Consider the following 6,799-nt stretch of genomic DNA (forward strand, 5'->3'; position numbering starts at 1 on the left):
ATGATTTTTTTGTAAAAAAAAATATAATAATAAAAAAGTTCGATTAATCGCTATTAATCATGATTAAAATTTTTAATCTATGCCCAGCACTAAAATTAATCAGTATGAGTTAAACTTGATTAATTTCACAGCCCTGGGATTTTTACAACAAAGAAATAATCTACCAAAACACACATTTCCTTAATTCCTGTTGCACTTTTATAATGTACATAGGTTATTGTGAGTATCCCCACTGTACACTGCCAAAGGTTAAAAGTTCACTTTGAAATGTGCCTGCTATCAAACAAAACATTTTTCAAAGTAGCCAGGGAGAACAGAAAGAGGTCAAATATGAGCTTGGCACCTTGTCAGCACAACTGCCACAGAAGCACATAAAACTATAACAGGATGTTTTAGTCTACAGCTGAGCAGCRAGTCAAAAAGAATTTATAGATAAACATGAGCCTTACATGTCTGCAGAATTGACTGTCATATTGATGTTACTCAGGTTATGTCACTAGTAGCAAAGTTAAAAAAACAAGCATTTTTTTTTCTAAATAGTGGTGTCAAATAATTGTCTTGGCAAAATGTAAAGTTTGACTTGTATTATTCATAACTTCTAGTTTCTGCTTTCCATCAACTTGAGCTTTATATATCTGACACTCAAACGTCCCTCCCACTTTCTCAGCCCCTATGTGTAAATTGATGTAGAAAGAATATATTTTTTAATGTGAAAGGATTATAAAGTTTGTTTTAGCATCATGAAAAATCTTAAAGCCACTGGAGCGTAGAAGCAAAAAATGGTCAATGATTGCCCAGCGACTGTGAACACAGCAGGAGTGTGTGAGACTTCAAGTTCAAACGATGTCTCTGCAGTTTAAAGTCACTGCCGGTCTCAGAGGACTGGCTCCAAAGAGAACTGATATTCAAAGTGATTACAATGGCGCTGTCTGGAGCCCCATCGTGGGCTATAAAGTAATCCTTGAGGTACCCTGTAAAAGGTTCCGCTGCTACAAATTTCTTGTTCTGTGTCGCGCCCAGCTGTATATCTTCATTTGGCTCTGACTGAAGCTGCAGACGTCCATCCGCTGTTCCCCCCAGGAGGACGGAGGAAGAGACGAGCAGGGGAAAGACAGGCAAGGAAATGGGAACTTTGAGCGGGAGGAGAAGAGACAGAGTTTATCCGTGGTCTTATTACGATAGGGAAATGTAAGGGTCCCGATCCAAGGGAATGATGAAGGACTCTGTGGAGGAGGCCTCTGAGAACCAACAAAGACGGCTTTAGTTTCAATGGCAGAATGCATTTGCATAGCTTAGAAGCCAAAGCGTCTGAACCGGGGCTCATGAAAAGAAACCTCAGCAATTGCTTGGACTTCAATGCAAACGAGAGGGAGCGGGAGACAGAGGGAGAAAGACAGTGAAAGAGAAGCGAGATGTTTGGAGGGGGAGGGGGTGGGGGGGGGATAAAAAAATTAAAAAGCAGTAGGAACTTTTTCCTCTTCAGTTGCACAACACAAATGAGATCAGGGACATCTGCGCATCCCATGGAGGTTGTCTCTGACTGACTTTGATGCAAAGAGAACATACAGAAGGCGGTGCGTCTCCAGAAAAAGCAACAAGACATCTCTATGCAATCATAAGCGTCATGTTCTATTGCAGCTTTTTGATTTTTATCAATTGGAGTCTTTTAGCTGTCACTACTAGTACCCATAAAGTACTCGTTGGAAGCATTTAACATGTTTGTGGGCTTGTGATTTTCTACAAAGAAGGAGCAAGCAAGTGGCTCTCTGAAAACACAAAGATGAGCAGAGTTTCTCTCAAACAATCTCCTAAAAGGACAGAGAAAGTGTGACGAAAAAAGCAAAAGACACACAAAGGAAAGAAAACRTAAGGGAGGATGGCAGAGAAGAAGAGAGGAGCAGATGTTGCACTTTAGTGGCAACTCTCRTTCTCTCTCTTTGGCCCGCGGTCATGGAGGGATGACTAGCCTTCATCAATTCTCTTTAATGACTGTGGCAGCACCACTTAACACACTGCTATGTGATTTCTTCATTACCACATCATGATATCACCATTTAGTCGATGATGATGGCATCAAGTGAAGCCCGGGGATAAAAATAACCAGGGAAAATCTAATTTCTGCTCAGTGTCCCACCCATCTGCTCTTAGGTCAATTTAGAAAGCACAAATGGGAAAAGATTGGAGATGCAGCGAACGCAACAAAATGAGATTATGAGCAACTGCTATTAATGCGTTATTAGACGTGGGAAAAACTTCAAAAATTGTGTCTTTCTTCCTTAAGTGATTCAGTCACATTATATTTCACCGTATGGCAAAACCATTGGGAGGCAACAACATGCATGCTAATGTTTTGCAACTATCAATAATAAATGTTGACATTCAAACCTTGCTAATAGATTTTTTTTATTTACGCAGCCTCCCTGGAATTGAGCAGCAGAAACACAGGTCTTTCCCTGCATCTTTAAAATAATTAAAAATACACGTTTGAGCATGTCAGCATTAATTTAGACTTTCTCTTATTCTATTACACCTAAAAACATGTTCTAGCACAACATGAAAAATGATAGCCAATGATGGCTAAAAGAGGAAGTGACAGGGCTCTGAGGAATTTTCAAGCTTCACAACATACAGGACGTGCAAAACACACAGTTAAATGCCCAAACGTCTCCATCTGCTCCATCCCACCCCATTCCCTGTYCCTTCTGCTGCTGCTGCAAGCCCACTAGTCCACACACAGTACTCTGGCAACAGCATGTTGGGCATTATGAGACATGATTCCTCCTAAACAGCATGCATCTTCATCTGCATGCACGCTGCGACGTGGACAGCTTGCTTGCACCAAGCATCCACCGCTTTTATCTGAYGTATATGTCTTCTAGTGCCATGCCAGTAAGCACCGAATGTGTTCTTGTGCAGGGTGGGAGTCTAATAAATATGAATATCAAATTAACTAAAGCTGATCATCTCTTTGGCTTCAAGATCATCTTTTGTCAGTTAATGTTAAAAAAACTGTGTGCATGTATTTTTCCTCACCCAGGAGACATTWBWATATAACAAATCAACTCACTTTTTTAAACAAACCCCTTGATATTGTCACTACCTACAAATATCTTGGAATTACTTTGGATTCTCATTTGACTTATCGTGATCATGTACAAGTCTTAACCACTATGTTGAAACAGAAATTATACGTTTATTCAAAAATTAGATCCAATCTGACATCTTCTGTTTCAAATATCTATCTTCATGCCATTATACTCTCAACCATGTTGTATTGTTTACCTGTTTGGTCTCTTACAACAAATGAAATCTTAGAACCCATAGTTAGGCTCTACAACAGGGCATACAAAATTCATAAAAAACTTCCTGGTTGGACTCATCACTGTACAATTCTTTCATTGTCTGACGCCTTGACTTTTCAGAATTATGTTTTGTATAGTGGTATTAATTTATATTTTCAGATCATCCAAGGTGCCAATTATGGAACTCTCTGTGCATTGCTGCCCAAACCAAATTCTGGAAGTGGTCATTCAACTAGATCTGTTAAAAAAGGACAACTGATATTACCAACTTTTAAAAACTGTTACGGCCAGAGGCCTTTCTTCTATGTTTATACTAAAGCATGGAATGACATTCCTCAAAACATAAAGTCCATTTCAAAACTACAGCCCTTTAAGAAGAATCTTGTCTGCCATCTGCTGGACACTTTCTGTTGTGCTCATATTTAGACGTCCTATTTTGCAAATGCTGCCTTCCTGACATTTGGTATGCTTGTTTGTCTTTGTGTCTATGGTGCATAAAGATTTGATTGTGATGCTGTATTTCTGAGTGTTTTATGTGCTGCAGAACAGGAACCTGCTGTAAAACAGCAATTATGCTGAGTCAGGCTTGATTTTTAATACTCTTTTCCTGTTAAATAAATAAATCAAATCAAATCTTGTGATATTAATGGTGAATCAGAAGCTCTGAACTTATGCAAACAGGAATAATTTCTCAACATTTGTCTGCACAGTCTGAATGCCATCAAGTTTTGATTAAAAAATAATGATCGAGTTTGTTAGGTGATCAGGCAAAAAGTATTGCACTGCAAACTAAAATTACACTCCAATGTCGCCAAAGAAAGTGGACCAGTAAAATTTAACCCTTCCTATAATTTCCACCCTTCTATAGTGTTTTTATTTTCAAACATRCAGTAAGTTGCAACATCAAGGATATGATTTCCACTAAACTAAATTTTCTGTCCAATTATTAAACGTGAACAGTGTGGAGATATAGGACACAAATGTAAGGGAAGTCTATATATAAACAGGCAGATTGACCAACAAACTCAAAGGGTGTGTTGACAACAAGGACTTTGTGCTTATGAAGGAAGTCTAGATGTGACAGCATAAATTTATGACATAAACTGAATAAATAAATAAATAAATAAATAAATAAATAAATAAATAAGGGAACTTTCTTCAAAATAAACAGGAAACTGGGTTAAAAAAAAAGGAAACGAGACAAACACAGAACCGAAAGCCAGCTGGATGTTTTCAATGAACTGGTTCAAAAGTTTAAAGATCATAATATCACAAAGTACTTTGTAAACCAAATATGGCATTTGTTACACAAGTTGTCTCAAGCAATATAAAATTCCTTCCTTGTTTTCGTTTCTTCATTTTTTGTAGGTATAATTTAGATGGTATTTACAGTGTTTCCGTTTCTAGTCAACATAAACATAAAATGTCCAACACAAAAAAAATGAATGATCTGTTTTAGTAATGAGACTTGAAAATCTGTCACCGTGAAAAAATTGGAATAATAATGACTGAAATAGGAGGATGGATGGATAGATAAATGTGGAATTGTAATGTAATAAATCAGATCTCTCAGTAAATAAACCAGAAATATGATTATGTATCCTGTTTTACATGCAGGAATTTTACCTCAAATGATAAACGAACAAGTACAAATGTCTAAAACTTCAAAATTTTGTTTTGTTGCAGGTTACTACAGTTTGTTATAACTGATCTTAAATTAGACAAGTAGCCAACACATACCGTAAATGAAATGATTATGTTTTAGACAGGTTAGCTTCAGTAACTACTGAATTCTTGAACCCATGTCAAAACCCGTCAATAAGCCTAAAATATGTCTGAAAATGTTAAAAYAATTGCATGCAAATGCGGAACTTTATCAGGTTTAAAAATAAATACTTTTTTTGCAGAACTGATTGTTACTGAAAAAAGCAGCTATAATTCYTTAACAAAGTAATCAAAAACAGAGATCTCAGAGTAAAAGTTCAACTTTCCAGGAAGTCAAACAGTCAGTGAATCATAGATCCTCAGAAATAAAAATGTAATTGGTTTGGAGCCAACATATTGACTTATAAGATTTATTCAGTCTTGCAGATTAAAAACACATTCACTATCATATACAAAACTGGCACTGCTTAAGAYGTGTTTACCAGTTATAATATAAATGTGACCACTTTGAGATTTAATTCACCCTTATGTGACTTGAATGAAATAAATTAGCCTATTGGAAAAAAAATAACTTTCCTCAAGCAGGAGCCAAAAGATTTTAAAAACGCCCTGAAGTTGGCTTTCGTCTATTCTCCGATTAGCCCCCTTTCCACTGGAAGAAATGAAAAAGACAACATCATGGCACATCATTGGTTAGATTCAGCACCGTGACTGCTCCCGTCATGCTCACACTAACCTTCCCCTTGCAACTCACACTCCACGAAAATCTCTCTCAGCGCTTGGCAACACACAATCCCACATCAGTATTGACCTCACCCTCTCTCTCTCTCTCTCTCTCTCTCAGCACGGCCTTTTGCTTTGGTCAGAGTTGCCACTGACAGATCACAACCATGCACCTCCAGGTTTCCCCCTCTCTGTCCCTACAGGCTCGGTGCACATGAATCATTTGGTCCTCACAATCCTAACAGCTGCTTACGTGGCTGCAGCTGCAATGATGATGACATTTCATATCATATCATATCATATATATATATATATTTTTTTGCCACGGGTCGCAGATGCCGTATCAAATTCGTTCTCCTTTTAGTAAGCAAGAAAATACCAGTGCGGTGGAATTCAGGCAGTAGCAGATGGTTTTCTAGAAAAGACCTGCAACAGCTGACTTAGTCTGCAGCACAAGTGAAGTGATTAACCTGTTTTYTTCATAGTTGGTTTTAAACGTGCTGCTATTATGTATTTTGCAACCGTTCAGCTATACGTTCTCCGTGTGGCACTTTGGTGTTCAAGATGTCCAGKGGGTCTCAAAGGTTTTGCACTTTAAGATCTGCACTGGTGAGTTGATAAGTTCAAATAGATTCAGAAAATAGGACATGGGCAGACATACATGAAATGCATCATGATTCTCAACAGGTCCTCGGGATGACGTCCAAGAAAACTACATTTGACCTCAACTGAGATCGATTGTCACAAGCCTGATAGAACACATGTAGTCCTACAGGTTTAAAAAAAAGGGGCTTCTGGTTGGGGAAAAATATCTACCAGGTTCCACTGTAATAACCCATAAATGTAACCTACTAAATTTAGCCTGCTCACCTACCATCCAGGGTGATGGATTGGATGGGAAAAGAGGCTGCACGTGATTGGCTACACACACGATTTGCTGTATAACCCGAGGGTTACATTTGGACCCCCCCTCCCCTACTCACATCCCACCTCCCTCCACTCTCCCAAACGTGGTTTGCAGAGGCGCGTGGCATGACTTCGTGAAGGCACAGATGATTATCATCATTACAGGACCTTGTGGTATATTAGGTGCACGCGGAGGGTGGGGG

The 6,799-nt window shown here is 38.4% G+C and overlaps 1 protein-coding gene across 5 annotated transcripts in view; it reads right to left on the bottom strand.

The window, feature by feature from the left end:
• LOC106518581 (MAM domain-containing glycosylphosphatidylinositol anchor protein 2) overlaps positions 1 to 6,799 on the bottom strand; it is a 284,155-nt gene that overhangs the window by 277,225 nt on the left and 131 nt on the right. The gene's annotated exons all lie outside the window — the stretch shown is intronic.

The sequence above is a fragment of the Austrofundulus limnaeus genome, unplaced genomic scaffold, assembly GCF_001266775.1.
Source record: "Austrofundulus limnaeus strain Quisiro unplaced genomic scaffold, Austrofundulus_limnaeus-1.0 Scaffold63, whole genome shotgun sequence".
NCBI lineage: Eukaryota > Metazoa > Chordata > Actinopteri > Cyprinodontiformes > Rivulidae > Austrofundulus > Austrofundulus limnaeus.